Raw genomic sequence first — 17762 nt, 5'->3', positions numbered from 1 at the left:
CTCGACAATCCTTGATCATCTCGTGAGTGATCAAGGTACCTCTGCAAAGAGGGGAGGAATCGGTTATCACGAAGTTCCACCACCCTTTAACCACAACTATACTTATAATCCGAGTGTTCAGAAATCTGTTGATTTCGAAGTTCCTCAGACAATTCAATCAAGATTACAAGTGTAGAACCAAGTGTTAGCTGTGGCGAAACAAGTTCGCCTGTTTCTAGTGTGAATATTTCTGTTTCGAGTCCAGTCTCATCGGATTCGGATAAGTTGTCCGAATCTGGTCAGACAAAAGAGAAGGTAGGGTTACCCACCGGTGGAGATAAAAATAAAATTTCTAAAAAGAGTTGTCCACTCAATCCGTACGTCCCACCTTATGTGAGACGAACGGCTGGTAACACTGCCTCTACATCCAAACCAACAATTGACAAGAAAATGGAGAGTCGATGTTGCTTTAGATGTAACAAGTTAGGACATCTAGTTGCAGATTGCCCTTTGAAGCCGAGATTCAGAGGTGTGAAGCCAAATAAAACTGAGTATAAGCGTCATTTTGTTACTGCTAAAAATGAAAACTTTACAAAATGCCAAAATGTAACGAATTCAAGTTTTCATAAAAACAAACCTCAGTTTTACAACCAAACCACAAGATATAACACTTTCAATTCACAAAGGTTTGGGAGGCTTTACCCTCAATCTGCAAGGAGATTTCCTAACAGGACTTACAGAAATTATCCTGATGCTAACTTGAGAAAGCCAGGGTACGGGACGTATCGATCCAAGACCAATTGGTCTTGGGTCCCAAGATTCTAACTCTTTGTTTTATTGTGCAGGAACAGTTGAATAGGGCTGCCAACAATCTTTGGATTGTAGATAGCGGCTGTTCCCGGCACATGACGGGCAACAAACACTTGTTGCAAGATTTAAAACCTGTTCAGGGAGCAAGAGTTAGTTTTGCTGGTGAGAGCGGTGGAAGGATTACTGGTAGAGGTACAGTGTCAAATGGAAGAATGACACTTGAGAATGTGAACTTTGTGGAGGAATTAAAGCACAATCTGCTGAGTATGTCGCAGATTTGTGATAAAGATTACACTGTCCATTTCACGAAGAATGAAGCGATAGTATTGAAGCCTGGTTTTCAGATACCAGACGAATGGATAGTAATGAAAGCTCCACGTGAAACGAATACATATGTGATGGACATGAGGTCTACTGAAATGGCCACCGGAGAATCTTGTTTAATGACAAAAGCAAGCGAATCAGAATCAGAATTGTGGCACAGGAGAATGGGACATATTCATCTTCGGAAGATGAACTTCATTGTCAAAAATGGGCTTGTGATGGGCATTCCCTTAAAAAGTTTTAACTTTGAAGACAAATGCATAGCCTGCAAGAAGGGAAAACAACACAAGAAATCCCATCTCACCAAGAAGATCAATTCAATTGCCGGTACTCTAGAACTACTTCATATGGATCTCTTCGGTCCCGTGAATGTAAAAAGTCTAGGTGGTACTTCTTACTGCTTGGTGATAACTGATGACTACTCGCGATACTCGTGGGTATATTTTCTGAAAACGAAAGACGAGACGGCTCAGATGGTGAAGAATCTAATTACAAAAGTTGAGAATGTCATGAGTAAATCAGTTAAATACATCAGAAGCGACAATGGGACAGAGTTCAAGAACTTTGAAATGGAAATCTTCTGTCTTCAGAAAGGAATTGAACATCAATACAGCACTCCGTATACTCCGCAACAGAATGGAGTGGCTGAAAGGAAGAACCGAACGTTAATTGAAGGAGCCAGAACTATGTTGGCAGACTCGAAGCTTCCTGTGATGTTCTGGGCTGAAGCAGTTGCTACAGCCTGCTATGTTCTGAATAGGGTGTTAACCGTTAAGAGACTTGGAAAAACTTGTTACGAGCTTATGCATGGAAGGAAGCCCAACTTGTGCGGTCTTGAACCATTTGGGTCTCCTTGTTCGATTTTGAAGACTAATTCGAAATTTGGTGAAGTAGCCGATGAAGGAATCTTAGTCGGTTATGTAGTTGGGACTCCCAACAGACGGGTCTTCAATACTTCGACTTGCAAGGTGGAGGTGGTTTGTAACACCGACATTACTAGTTACCAATCGCCAAAACCAAGCAATGGACCTGCTGAGCTTTTCGACTATGTTAAGCTCTTTAAGTCGTTTAACGTACCTGATTTAGAAATTTCTGAAGAAGACGAAAGAGCTGTGACGAAGATGATATTTGATGAGGAAGAGAATCTATTGCAACGACAGCTGATTGAGAAATCTCAACCTTCCACATCAAACACTATTGGTACCCCTACTGCCTCAACTGAAGATGAATTTATTAATCCTTTTCACTCTCAGCCAGAAACAACCATAGATGAGATCTCTTCAAATTTGGAAGATAATTTGCATGTCGGTGCTGTTCCGACCACGAGAATTCACAAAGATCACCCATTGGAGAATATTATAGGTGATGTGTCCTCCAGTGTACAAACCAGAAGTAGCTTGAATGAGCACACCTGTGTTTATACAAGCATTAAGGAAACGGGTATACTGAACGAATGTTTGTACTCCTGCTTTATAAGCCAAATTGAACCAAAGAATTATCAAATGGCTTTAAAGGACAGCTCGTGGGTCGAAGCCATGCAAGAAGAGTTGGCTCAGTTCGAGAAAATGGAAGTTTGGACTTTGGTTGAAAAACCAAAGAATGTGCACGCTATAGGCACAAAATGGGTGTTCAAGTGTAAGAGAGATGATAAGGGAATTATCGTAAGAAATAAGGCGAGGCTGGTTGTAAAAGGTTTTAATCAGCAAGAGGGTATTGATTACAATGAGGTGTTCGCTCCTGTTGCCCGGTTAGAAGCGATTCAATTGTTTTTGGCGTTTGCTGCATTTAAAAAGATGAAGGTATTTCAGTTGGATGTGAAGAGCGCGTTTCTAAACGGGAAAGTTGATGAGGTTGTGTATGTTGAGCAACCTCCGGGTTTTCCTGACCCAGACTTTCCTGATCACGTAGACAGGTTGAGCAAGGCGTTGTATGGGTTACATCAGGCACCTCGTGCCTGGTATTCAACGTTATCAGACTACTTGCTGGAAAACGGTTTTGAAAGGGGATTGATCGACAGTACGTTGTTTGTGAAGAGAGAAGGATGTGACTTCCTGCTGGTTCAAGTCTACGTGGATGACATCATTTTTGCTGCATCAAGAGTATCCATGTGTCAGGATTTTGAGGCTGTCATGAAGAAACGATTCGAGATGAGTGCTATGGGTGAACTAACTTTCTTTCTAGGATTGCAGGTTGATCAGAAGAAGGACGGGATGTTCATTCATCAAACGAAGTACGTTCATGATGTGCTGAAGAGATTCAAGATGGAGGACAGCTCTCCATATGACACTCCAATCTGCGTCAATCACAAATTGGGTGCTGAAACAGATGGTGACGCAGATGTGGACCCAACTCTGTATCGGGCGATAATAGGTTCATTAATGTATTTAACTGCTTCTAGGCCTGATATAATGTTTGCTGTTTGTCTTTGTGCACGTTTTCAGGCAAATCCGAAAGAATCTCATTTGAAAGGTGCAAAGAGGATACTACGGTATCTCAAGGGCAAGCCGAAGCTAGGGTTGTGGTACCCAAAGGGAGGAGACGTTGAACTGGTGGCATATACAGATTCTGATTATGGAGGATGCAATCAGAGTCGGAAGTCAACAACAGGAGGCTGTCAGTTTCTTGGAGGAAGATTAGTTTCTTGGCAGTGCAAGAAACAGACATCAGTTGCAATTTCAACATGCGAAGCTGAATACATGGCAGCATCCAACTGCTGCTCTCAGGTTTTGTGGATTCAGCAACAATTACGCGACTATGGTCTGAATTTCTTACTCACTCCTATTTTAATTGATAACACTGCCGCCATCTCAGTAATTAACAATCCCGTGAAGCACCGTAAAACTAAGCATATTGACATTCGTCATCACTTCATACGGGATTGTGCTGAGAAGAAACTGATCAAGATCGAAAAAGTTGATACACTGGAAAACTTTGCTGATTTGTTTACAAAAGCATTTGATAAAGCCAGATTTCAAAACCTAATTGAGCTGAACGGGATGATCAATCCCGAGTAACCATGTCTTTCTGTTTATTTAAAATAAAAAAAAATAATAATAAAAAAAAAATGTGTCATTATTGCTTAAAATTAGTCGGTTACCTCAGTTTGATGGACATATCCTCGGATATGTTTTGGTCCTCGTTTCGACTTAGAGAATGAGGATCGCCATTAACCGGAAGACTGAAAGTGACCGGGGCAAATATGACGTGTGTTCTTTCAGTTGCTGAAAATTAGTCGGTCATTCTTAGTAAGAAGGACACATACTTGTATGTGGTCGGTCCAGTTGATCCATTGGATCCTCAGGATTGCCGTTTACCTGAAGACTTTGACGTGATCGGGGCGATTGAAATCAAAACTTTTAAGGGAAATGAAATTACTTTTCAAGTCTATTACTTCGTATGAAGTAAATGTGCTATGTCTAACAGAAAATTGATCCAACCTTGGAAAATGATATATATACTGATTGTGTGTGCTTAACTAGTGAAGTTATTAAGCTTAAAAGGCTTTAGAACAGTCATTGTATGTCATGGTAATTTTTATGGTGCGTAAAAGTGGATGTGATATTAACTTAAATTACTCGATTTTACGTGGAAACTCCTTAAGAGTTTTGAATGTCTTCATACATATCTTTCCGAATGATAGGCAGAAAAGCGACTACCCAGTCATACACGAGCCCGTGAGTGTTCTGATTCCCGTAATGAAAGCATTTCAAGACACTGCAGTGATCCAGATTCGAGACTTGCAGTGGTTTAGTATTCCGAAGTCTATAAGTATGTATCGTTCAAAAAAAAAAAATGTATATTTTCAGTACTTATGAGTCATAGTAACAATCAAGACTTCTCAATTCTGGAGTAAGAAAAGAACGGGAAGCAGACAACGAGTATCTACAAGTTAATCAGACACTATGGGTCGAAGTCAATTCGGGGTGACTTGGGTATAGCCAAATACGCTTTGAGAATAGATAGAAGGCATCATTATCTTTGAGTTGTTGCCTACTTAAATTTTGAGCTTAACTGAACCTTAATACGTATCACAGAAACGATGAAAACCATTTAAGTTATTTACATGCCTACAACCTATTTCTCTAAGTCATAATACAGCTAAACACGGATCCAAGTGACAGTCACGTAGTTAGTATGATTCCTGTTAGGATCTTTTCTAAAAACGTAGTTGTCCCTGACTAGACTGAAATTTGATCCCTTATTTCGTTAAATTTTTATAAGTTTTTCTATTTTTGTAGTGGTATTATCTTATAACTGGTTACTTGGACATGATCATTTTTGTTTAACTCTTTTTGGAAGCTTCTAATATTAAGTACAAGATTCTTCAAACTTAAAGGGTTGATTCTGAAATTACGGGTGAAGTTGTTGAATCAGGCGAACTTGTGCTTAACTTCGCCTAGGCGAAGTTAAGCGTAACTTCGCCTGACCAACACTGACCCTATATAAGGGTTTTTAAACAGTAAAATATCATTATTTCAACTTTTTCCGGCGAACTTGAATTGTTTATCCGGCGAACCTGATTTTCCGTTCCGATTTCGATCTTGTGTTTCCAGTTTCTATTATAATCGTGGGTATGTGTTGTCGATATCTCTCACAAAAATACTCGTTCATAATCGTTTTTAACCGGTTCGAAACCTCGGGTCGTCGAACTTTCAAAACCAAGTTTTTCACCCTGGTGATACGTGTTCATGGACGAACTTTACGTCTCAAAACCATTAATATATGTTGTTCTTCACTCCTGGATCGTCAAATCGTTCCGAAATCATCGGATCTAGACCCCTTGAATCTGAACAGTCGCCGTTTCAGATCAGGTGAAGTTAGGGTTTAGGCGAAGTTATCCACAACTTCGCCTGGAGCTTAATTTCGCCTGTGGCGAAGTTATCCGTAACTTCGCCTTGAACTCAAGTTCGCCTGAGGCGATGTTGTGATAAGGCGAAGTTATCATCAACTTCGCCTATACCTATTTACTTAACAGGTTTTAGACGAACTTACAGATGAAGCGAAGTTGTTCCCAACTTCGCCTCACCTTTAAGTTCGCCTGTACAGGTTTAATCACAACTTCGCTCGTGGTACAAAGCGAACTTGTGAGTTGCTTACACATTGTCTAACTTGTTTTGTTTTGTACAGATATGGCTGCTGTTGGCGGTGCTGGTGGTGATGACGGTGATGATCAACGACAATTCTTTCCGGCCCATAACCAGTATATCATTTTAGATCCAGACCCAAGAGGCGTAGAAGACTACAGGGAGATTATCACGTTTCTCCAGAGATCAAGAATCTTTCATGCGATCACAAATACACTGCCCATTTCACTGCCTAACATAGAAGACTTTTGGCAGACAGTATACTATGATTGCAGGCCTGAGCCCCCGATGATGCGAGCAACCGTCAATGGTCATGATGTGCAGTTTTCCTCGGAAGATATACGGTTGGCTCTGCAGTTTGGTGAAGAAACAAGAGATGACCCAACGGAGTTCGTAGCTCCTTTTCGTGATGGAGCGTATTTGAGGATGGGTTATTCGGGTCCGCTGGGGGACTCGCAGAGGAGGAAAGGGTTTTTGCTGGATCAGTGGCGCTTCCTGATGCATGTATTGATTGTATGCATGTCTGGGAGGAAGGCAGGAACGGATGGGATGGGAGCGACGATGCAGTCTGCCATGGCTGCGCTGACTTACAACCGACGATATTCATTTAGTCAGCTGATCTTTTACGAGATCGATCGTCAGAGGAGGGCTGTGGCGCGCGAGCGATTTATCATGTATCCTCGGTTCTTACAAATGATTCTGAATCATGTCGCTCCGTCGCTACCGCAGAGACGCCCTATTAGATATGTCGAATGCGTGACGAAACGTATCTTTGCTCAGTGCCGCACTTCGAGCACTCGTAGCAAGCCTGAGCTGCGTCCCAGGCATACTCCATTATTCGGGTATCTCATCAACCCGGAGTATGTTCCTGCAGCAGGGGACGAGTTCAGAGACCCACAGCCACATCAGGTGGCAGCACCCCATGCTGTACCAGCTGCGCCTGTTGTATCTACTGTGGTTTCTGCTGCTGTGCCAGCTGCTGCATCTTCTGCTGTGCCTACTACTGAAGATGTCGATCTTGATGCTGCTTTTAGCGGCCATGGATTGTTTGATATGGATGTCTCAGTTTCTCAGGTCATGGATGTTACTAGAGCAGTTACTTCGGTAGCTGACTCCGATCTTGACGAAACATTCGCTGAAGCAAGACGACTAATGGTGTCTCGGGAGAGAACTACGGGAAAGAGGCCGAGAACTGTTGACGAGGATGATGAGGAAGTTGATGAAGAGGAAGCAGTTCAGATTGTGATGAGGCGTTCAAGAAGAGAACGGACAGGTATGGGTTCGGGAGCTGGAGAATCTTCAAGGCTGGTACGTTTTGCTCCACCTGCCTTGTCTGGTATGTCTCTTATTCCTTCTACAGCACAGGTTACTGCTGTCGAGACGTCGGCCCCAGCAGTTGTGTCTCTACCACCCCAATCACTTACTCCACCGGTGGTAGTTGCACGATTTGTTGAGTCGACCGTCACCACTACTGCAGGGTTACCAAGTGTACCACCTGCGGTCACTTCTGCTGCTGATGTCCCGCCAACTCCAACGCCTACTTCTGACAACGAAAGGATTGCATCGCTAGAGCGGATTGTTGCTGAACAGACAAAGTCCATTCAAAGCCTAGTGGAATCCAATCGACTACAAGCAGCCCTCCTAGTTGAACACGGACAAGTAATAGATGCCTTCAAGGCATTCTTGGCATCTCAGGGGGAGAAGACTTGTAGGGGAGATGAGTTGAGGACGAAACGGAGAGAAGATCATGACGATGATCCCAATGCACCGGAAGGTGCAGGTGGTGAGCTGCCAAGAACCTCTCAGGCTCTTGGGGCTTCCACAGCTGAGGGGGAGTCTACAAGTGCAGCCGGTGACGACGTTGTAGATGTTGATGATGATGCTGATGTTGAAGATGTTATAGATGCGTTGAAAGAGTTGGATGAGGATGATGATGAGTTTATGAATGAAGATGATGTGCTGCCTGTTGATGAGATCGAGAGGATCGGAGAGCAGATTACTGTTGAAAATGTGATAGAGGAGGGTGAGATTGTAGATGACTCCGTGGAACACGAGATTCCGGAGGTTGAGAGACCAGAGTTGGGTGATGAGAGCGTGGTGGAAGATACTGAATGGGAGGAACAACCGAATTGGAAGGAGGGTTGTGCTCACTGGTTCATAAAGACGAAGAAGCCGGCGGTCCCTAAGATGTTCAGAAAAAGTTACAATATTAAGGGATACGCAGAAGCTAAGAAAGGTATTATCTGCTGGTTATATGACGAGCAGCTGCGGCTCTTCGTGATCAAGAGATACGATGGCATTCAGTACTTCAGGAGAACGTTGAGATCTCTCAACACGTTGCCAGAATGCGAGGTGAAAGATTTGGGCAGATTAGGCCTGATAAACAGAAGTGACAACAATATGGCAAGAATGATTGGGAAGATCGTGTGGAAGGAGTGCGTTAAAGAGAAAAAGTTTGAGCTACTGAAACCACAAAAAGGGAAACTTGTCGAAGACAAGGATAGAGGTCTGAGAGTTGATGGAAAACCTTGGATGGTTATGAAATATAAACCGATCCGGTGCCTTAAAGAAGTACCGATGAAGCTCATGCCCAAGGACGTGCTCAAAGACCTAAAATGGTGGTTCGTGGATTGTGAGACAGCGGAGGCGGTAATGGAAGATGAGGATGAACAAGAAGTGCTTAGGGTTTACGACCCGATGCATCTTGTTAATCTATCGCAGGCTGATCTGAAAGCGCACGCGTAGAGATGCAAGATTACAAGACTCAAGATTTGAAGATCAAGATATGAAGCTACTGCCAAGGGGGAGTCTGTTGGTACATGTGTGTCAGTAGTTCATAGTCTAGCATTTGTAATCGAGTCTGTAATGTAATTATGTTTATGGTTATGTTTATGTTTTTGTACGTGCGAAGTTGTCAACAAGTTCGCTCAGGCGAACTTGTTGAACAAGCGAAGTTAAAGACAACTTCGCCTGAGGCGAAGTTGTCGTGTCTATTTAAACTGTTCGCTGTAACAGTTTGGGTGTTGGTTTTTAGGGTTTCGTTTCAGCTGTTCACTTCGAGTGTTACGTGTCAGTGTCTGTAATAGTGACCTCGAGTCACGTGTTCGGTTATCAATATAACGTGTTCGTTCATTGCTCGTGTGTTTGGTTTATACATATTCTGCATTCGTATCTAACTACGCAGGGATTCCGCACCTGCGCAGATAGCGACATCCCGTGTACGATCCGACCAGGAACCTACAGTGGTTGAGGAATATCAACTTGTTGTGGAGCCGGATCATTGAACCCATTCTCTGGCGGAGAAATGTAAGCAGGGTTCACAAGATACCCAAATAAGGCAGTGTGCCTTGGACGAAGTTCAGGCTAGCTACGTGCACTAGATGACCTACACTGTGCAAAAATTCTCTTGTTGATGCTTTCCACATAGGAGATAGGACGACGTTGTGGTAGATTAGGGGCAAAATGATTGAGAATCATCTGTAAGAATCTTGGGTACATCAAGAACCGTTCCCGTGCCACTGCTCGTCGCTGACGATCAATCTCATAAAATACCATCTAACTAAAACTAAAAGGCTTATTGTAAGTCAGTGCAACCATTGCAGATTGCATCGTCGCACCCATACCATCAGAACCAGCCTTGCGACCAGACATGCACACAATCATCACGTGCATTAAGAACCGCCACTGATCTAACAGAAACCCCTTTCATCTTTGTGAATCTTCCAACGGATCTGAATACCCCATACGAAGAAAAGCTCTGTTTCTGAAAGTAGCTGAAAACTCAGTAGGATCCTGAGTAGTTTCAACCCCAAACTGTAAAGCTTCCCTGATCTGATTGGCCGAGAACTGCACCACTTGATTGTTCACTGTAGCACGCATAACTGGAGATTCAACACAACAATCATATTCCACCGTCCTCAAGAAGTCTTCAATGTTTGGTAGAGATATCGGTAGAGTAGTCGTAATGGCATGGCATGAAAGATACGTGAACGAATGAGAAACGAGATGATTTCACGAAAGTCATCAGCTCCGCGACTATCCGGATCCAAAGTGACATACATGTTGTGACCCGGAAAGAACTGTCTCTTATCACCGTCACCTTCGTCACCACCTGTACCACCAACACCAGCCAAAGCATCCATACCTGAACAAACAAATGAGCTAAGTTAGATTACTGGTGCAGACAGCTTAAAACTTCGTTGAATTAACTGGGCCGAAGTTGTGGCATTGGCGAAGTTGTAATCTTCACTTGGGTTAGAACTTCACTTGTATGCAACACACCATAATAGGCAGGTAACAGATAATAAACGAATTACAGCCTCAACACACAAGTAAAGAAGCGAAGATAGACTAAAAAGCAGGTGACAATGCAGCGAAGTTATCTTATGGGCAAAGTTAGGGTTAACTTCGCCAGACCCAACTTCGCTGCTTAAATAGCTTAAATCCATACCCTGTTAGATGAAAATATGGACAATCAGACATTGATCGCGTGTATAGGATAATGCGACTTAGGTTCCGAACATCCATTAATCCTCATAACAATCTTAAATCAATCAGAAACAGTATCATTAGGGTTTGTTAATAAGACTGATTAAAACTTGACATTTTAGAACAGGTTAACACCCAAAAGATATGAATTATGATACACCAGATGCCGACGAACCTTAATTGCAGACGAGAAACTGATAACAAGAAGTTTCAATCAATGGGTCAATGGGTATGTTCGTCGAGGGTTTAAGAAATAAAGGTTTGACCGAATTTGACCAAGTGTTCACCTTTTATAGTTTTTGAAAAACCCAGTGGCGAAATTAAGATAACTTCGCCCTATAGTTAAGTTCGCCAGAAAGCCAACTTCGCCATAGCGAAGTTAACTAATATTTTTATCAAAAACGAGTAACCAAGATTTTGATGAGAATAACCATAAGACATACTACATAACAAAGTTTAAATGAACGGGATCAAATTTCAGTCTTGCAGATTCCCAGCATGTTTTTAGAAAAGATCCGAACAGGAATCATACTGATTAAGAGATTGTCACATATATTCATGTTCAGCGTTATTTTGACATAGAGAAACAGGTTGTAGGCAAGTATAAAACTTAGTATGGTTTTCATTGCTTCTGTGATACGGATTAAGTTCAATTAAGCTCAAAATTTAGATGGACGTCACTTGAGAAATTGTGATGCCTCTTATCTATTCTCAAGGCGTATTTGGCTTTCCCCATATCACTCCGAGTTGACTTCGACCCGTAGTGTCTGATCAATCAATATTCACGAGTCGTTTTTCCGATCTTTCTGATACTTTGAATATGCTTTCACTATACTCACTCGATGCCTCTTCCTTGATATTTGTGAACAGGTAATCTTCGTATGGCTTAACGATAATAATATGGTTTTTTTTTACAGACAACTGCAAGTCCCGAATCTGGATCACAGCAGAAAAATAACACAGTCTTCGCGGGGATCAGGGCACTCACGGGCTCGTGTATGACTGGGTAATCACTTTTCTGCCTATCATTCGGAGAGATATATGTGGAGACATGCACATTTCAAAATGACTCTCCACAGTAAATCGAGTAGTTTTAGTTTGTATCACTTCTACTTTTACGCACCATAGAAAGCTACTATAACATACAATGACTGTTCTAGAGTCTTTTAGGCCTAATAACTTCACCGGTTAGGTACACAAAATCAGTTTATCTTTCACTTTCCAAGGTTGGATCAATTTTCACTTTTAACATCAAGTTTGAAACTTCTTGCAAAGTTATAGACTGAAAAAGTATATCATTTCCCAAAAAAATTTTAAATTCAGACGCCCAGATCAATTCGAAGTCTTTAGGTAAACGGCTATCCTGAAGATTTAGTGGATCAGCAGGACCAACCACATACGAATATGTGTCCCTCCGACTAAGTATGATCGACATAATTTTCAGCGAAGGAATAAAAACTCATCATAAACCGCCCCGATCGCTTTCAGTTATTAGGTTAATGGCTATCCTTATAGTCTACACGTAGATGTAAGGACCAAACATATTCAGGAATATGTCCTTCAAACTTAAGCTACCGACATAGTTTTCAGCGATAGTGTTGTTTTTTTTAAAAAAAAAACACAAGGAAAACAAGGTTACTCGGGATTGATCATCCCATTAAGCTCAACAAGGTTTTAAAAACGGGATCGGTCAAACGCTTTTGTAAAAAGATCGGCAAAATTATCCAGTGAATAAACCTTTTCAAGCACGATTAATTTCTTCTCAGCACAATCCCGTATGAAATGATGACGAATGTCGATATGTTTAGTTTTACTAAGTTTAACGGGGTTGTTAGTTACTGAGATCGCAGCAGTGTTATCAATACAAATAGGAGTTTGAGTGAAATTAAAACCATAATCGTGCATTTGTTGTTGTATCCATAAAACCTGGGAGCAACAGTTTGATGTTGCCATGTATTCTGCTTCGCAGATGGATATGGCTACAGAGGTCTGCTTCTTGCACTGCCATGACACCAATCTTCCTCCGAGAAACTGACATCCCCCGGTTGTTGACTTTCTGTTCTGATTGCATCCTCCATAGTCAGAGTCGGTGTATGCTACCGATCCAGTTCTCCTCCTTTGAATACCAGAGACCCAACTTAGGTTTTCCTTTAAGATACCGCAAAATCCTCTTCACTCCCTTCATGTGCGATTCCTTGGGATTGGCCTGAAAACGAGCACAAAGACAAACTACAAACATAATATCAGGTCTAGAAGTAGTTAAATACATTAAAGAACCTGTAATTTCCCAATACTGAGTAGGATCCACATCTTCATCACTCTCGGAATCAGCACCAAGTTTGTGGTTAACGTAGATTGGAGTGTCAAACGGGGTACTATCGTCCATCTTGAAACGCTTAAGCACATCGTGAACATATTTAGTTTGATGAATGAACATGCCATCCTTCTTTTGATCTACCTGTAAGCACAAAAATAAAGTTAATTCACCCATGGCGCTCAACTCAAACATTTTCTTCATGACTGCTTCAAACTCCTGACACATAGAAACTTTTGAGGCAGCAAAGATGATGTCATCCACATAGACTTGGACGAGAAGAAAATCACTCCCATTCCTCTTTACCAACAAAGTACTGTCGATCTTTCCTCTTTCAAACCCATTCTCCAACAAGTAATCTGACAGAGTTGCGTACCAAGCTCGTGGGGCCTGATGTAGGCCATATAATGCTTTGCTGAGCTTGTACACCTGATCAGGAAAATCTGGGTCAGGGAAACCCGGAGGTTGCTCGACGTATACCACTTCATCGACTTTTCCATTTAGAAACACACTCTTAACATCCAACTGAAACACTTTCTTCTCTTTGTGTGCAGCAAAGGCCAGGAACAGTCGAATTGCCTCCAATCTTGCCACAGGAGCAAACACTTCATTATAATCAATTCCTTCTTGTTGGTTAAACCCCTTGACAACTAATCTTGCCTTGTTATGAATGATTACCCCTTTCTCATCTCTTTTGCATTTGAATACCCACTTTGTACTGATTGCATTCACATCTTGTGGCTTTTCAACTAAACGTCATACTTCCATTTTATCAAACTGAGCAAATTCTTCCTGCATGGCTTCTACCCACGAGCTATCCTTCAGTACCATTTGATAGTTCTTTGGCTCAATCTGACTTATGAGGCAGGCATACAAGCATTCATTCATAATACAAGTGTCTTTAATGCTTGCATACACACATGTGTTTTCCTCCAAACTTCTTCTGGTACGCACACCATCAGACGGATTACTGATCACATTCTCCAAAGGATGGTTCTTGTGTATTCTAGTAGGTTGAACGGGACCAACTTCTAGATCATTCCCAAGATTTGAAGAGAGTTCATCTGAGTTGTTTTGAGTGTGAAATGGATTGAAAAAGTCATCATCGCTCGAGACAGCTGGAGTTTCAACCGTACTTGACGTGATAGGTTGATTTTCATTATACTGGGGACGATGCACAATGGCCTCTTCTACGTCTAATAGCATCTAAGTGGCCATTCTCTCATCTATGTTTGCAAAATCCAAGTAAGGTATATTAAAAGATTTGAATAGCTTATCATAGTCGAAAACCTCTGCTGGTCCCATGCTAGGCTTTGGTGATCTGTAACTAGTAATGTCAGTGTTACAACCCACCTCAACCTTATTGTTCGATAAATTAAAGACTCTTCTGTTGGGTGTCCCAACAACGTAGCCAACCAAAATACACTCGTCAGCTTTCTCACCAAATTTTGAGTTAGTCTTTAATATCGAACACGGGGACTCGAAAGGTTCAAGACCTTTCAGATTAGGCTTTCTACCATGCATAAGTTCATAACAGGTTTTATTTAATCTTTTAACAGTTAGAACACGATTAAGGATATAACAGGCTGTAGCAACAGCCTCAGCCCAGAACACCACGGGAAGTTTAGCGTCTGCCAGCATAGTCCTGGCGCCTTCGATTAGAGTTATGTTCTTCCTTTCAGCTACTCCATTTTGTTTCGGAGTATATGGTGCGCTAAACTGATGTTCAATCCCTTTCTGCAAAGAAAACATCTCCATTTGGTAGTTCTTGAATTCCGTGCCATTATCACTTCTAATGTAATTAACCTTTCTCCCAATAATATTTTCCACCTTGGTAATCAAGTTAATTACCAACTGAACCGTTTCATCTTTTGCCTTCAGAAAATAAACCCATGAGTAACGAGAGTAATCATCGATCACAACCAAGCAATATGGCATTCCTCCTAGACTCTTGACATTTATGGGATCAAAGAGATCCATGTGGAGCAAGTCCAAAGTGGTGACAATTGAGTTAACCCTCTTGGAGTGGTGTTGCTTCTTGTGTTGCTTTCCTTTCTTACATGACAAACATTGGTCTTCAAAGTTGAAGTTCTTTAAGGGAACTCCAAGTACTAGCCCATCTTGACAATTTAGTTCATCTTACGAAGATGAAAATGACCCATTCTTCGGTGCCACAACTCTGACTCAGACTCTGTTGCTTTTGACAGAAGACAAGACACCTTTTTCGCCATCTCGGTTGACCGCATGTCCATTACATATGTGTCCTTTTCTCTTGGAGCTTTCATCACAACCCAGGTTTCAGGAATCTTGAAACCAGTCTAAAGCACAAGTGCCTCATCGTTTGTAAAATGCACTGTATATTCTTTGTCACAGATTTGAGAGACACTCAAAAAATTGTGCTTTAACTCTTCTACAAAATTAACTTTCTCCAGCTTGATTCTCCCATTAGCAACCGTACCAATACCCGTAATTCTCCCTCCACTTTCTCCTGCAAAACTAAGCTTTCCCCCTTGAATAGTCTTCCAATCACGTAATAATTTCTTGTTACCAGTCATGTGCCGGGAACAGCCACTATCTACAACCCACATGTTGTTTACAGCCCTTCCCGACTGTTCCTGCACAATCAAAGAGATGAATTAGAAGCGGGGGACCCAAGACCATTTGGTCTTGGGTTGATCAAACCTATTAGCAGACATCCAATTCCTTGGTTGCCCAAAGTTCTTTTGAGGAAAGTTTCTTTTTTATCTGAATGGAGAATTTCTGAATGAAGAATTTCTAGAACATTGATTTTGAGGCCATCCATATATCCTTGAGTTTCTCACACTAATTGATTCAAAGTTACCTGATATGTAACTAGTTAAGAAAAAAAGAGACTGGTTTCAATGAAATCTTGGATTATTCCAACGATTGAAGTTGGATGTGTTAATATTTTTACCATCATCAGATTTAGAGCTTGTTTTATTCTCGGTTTTAGTTGGCTTCATATTTCTAGATCTACTCCGTTTCAGAGGACAGTCATTGACAAAGTGTCCTATCATGTTGCATCTAAAACAACTGTTGTTCGAATTATTAGCGTTCCTTTGAACATTCGTATCAAGAGTTTCTTTAAACGAAGGTTGTGTTTCTATTAGTTTGTCTCACATACGGAGGAACAAATGGGTTTAAAGAAGATTTCTTTTTGTCAAACTCGTATTCCTCCTCCCGTTTGAGTAACACAACTTCATCTTTCATCTCAACGGATTCAAAGGTTCTGTCCGAATTTGATGAAAAAGGACTTGTGACATTAGAGCTTGTCTGAACAGTCTCATTCATATCAACATCGGTGTTGTTCGAATGAACCTTAATTGGTACTGTCTGACCAGTTTCAACACAAACGGATGGCTGATTAACAGAATTATAAGTATAAATATTGTTGAAAGGTGGTGGAACTTCAGTGTATCTGATTCCCCCTTTGTTGTTTGGGGAACGTTGAACACTTAGAATGTGATCAAGAACTACAGAAGAATTTTTAAGTTGTTCAATTTTCATGTTCAGTTCCACCACTTTTACTTGGTAATCAGCTATCTGTTTGTCCTTTTCAGCTATCAGTTTGGTCTTTTCCTCTACAACTTCATAGCTAAGATCAATTACTTGTATTTTTTCAGCTAGGGTGGCCTTAAGGCTTCTTATATCTTTTTCAGTAGCTTTTATTTTTACCGAATAGCTATTTTCTTTAGTTTTAGAATAGTGATGTTCTTCTTTTAATTTTTTTAATTCAATATCCAAACTAACAAACTGATCAGTTAAAGCTTTCAATTGATCAGACAGTTTTTCACATTGCTCACAGTGAGATTTAGAACATACCTCTGATAGCTGATCGTTCACTTCTGCCATGTATGCTTGATTCTCCACTGACTCTCTGTCACATCTTCCAGTCTCGATGTTTACCAGATTTGCTTGTTCAATCACCCACTCAAATTGTACATGCCAGTTATACCCACCGTTCTGTTGAGACACAATAGCTTTAATTTCATTACCACTTCCATTCTGTTGAGTAGGCCTGTTCTGACTTTGTTCCACTCTCTCATTTGTACATTCTCTAGCAAAGTGGCCATTTTGTTGGCAGTTGTAGCAGCGAACCTTTGATTTGTCGAACCCCGGTCACTCTCCAACGAACTTTCTACCAGTTTTCTTCATAAACCTCTTCACCCTTCTTACAATCATAGCCATTTGCCACTGCAGGTCCATTTCTTCCATGTCATCGGCATCTATTTGATCATAGTCCTCATCCAAGGTTGCAGGGTCGACTATCTTTCCTTTGATGTAATTCTCATAAGAGGCAATGAAGGAGCATAAAGAGCAAATTGTTGTTCAGCTGATTTCACACTCATAGGCATCTGTGAGTAATTCTTGCTAGAAGCACTGGCTGAGGAATTACTAGCTGAGGACTGAGGTTTTGACGAACTGCTTCCACCTGCTACAAAGCATATGTATCCATCCATATTCATCACCACGTGACCATCTTGAGTAGAGTTTGGTTCACCTCCTGAGTAATACGCAGTCGATTCTGATTTAGAGCTTGAATTTGGAGACCCTTTTGCACCATACATTCCCAAATCCTGAACCTGAGCAGTAGGAGTCTCTTTCCTTATCATATTTAGCTCATAATTACATAACTTATTGATCACTATTTCCAACTCAAAGGTTTCAAAATCTTTATCATATCTTATCAAGACTGTGTATATTTCCCATTTGGGAGGTAAAGCATCCAGTAGTTTTTCTAC

This window comes from Bidens hawaiensis, unplaced genomic scaffold (genome assembly GCF_021521415.1).
Source record: "Bidens hawaiensis isolate Kalapana, Puna unplaced genomic scaffold, B.hawaiensis_p1.1 tig00419376_1, whole genome shotgun sequence".
Taxonomy (NCBI): Eukaryota; Viridiplantae; Streptophyta; class Magnoliopsida; order Asterales; family Asteraceae; genus Bidens; species Bidens hawaiensis.
This window is presented reverse-complemented; position numbering follows the sequence as displayed.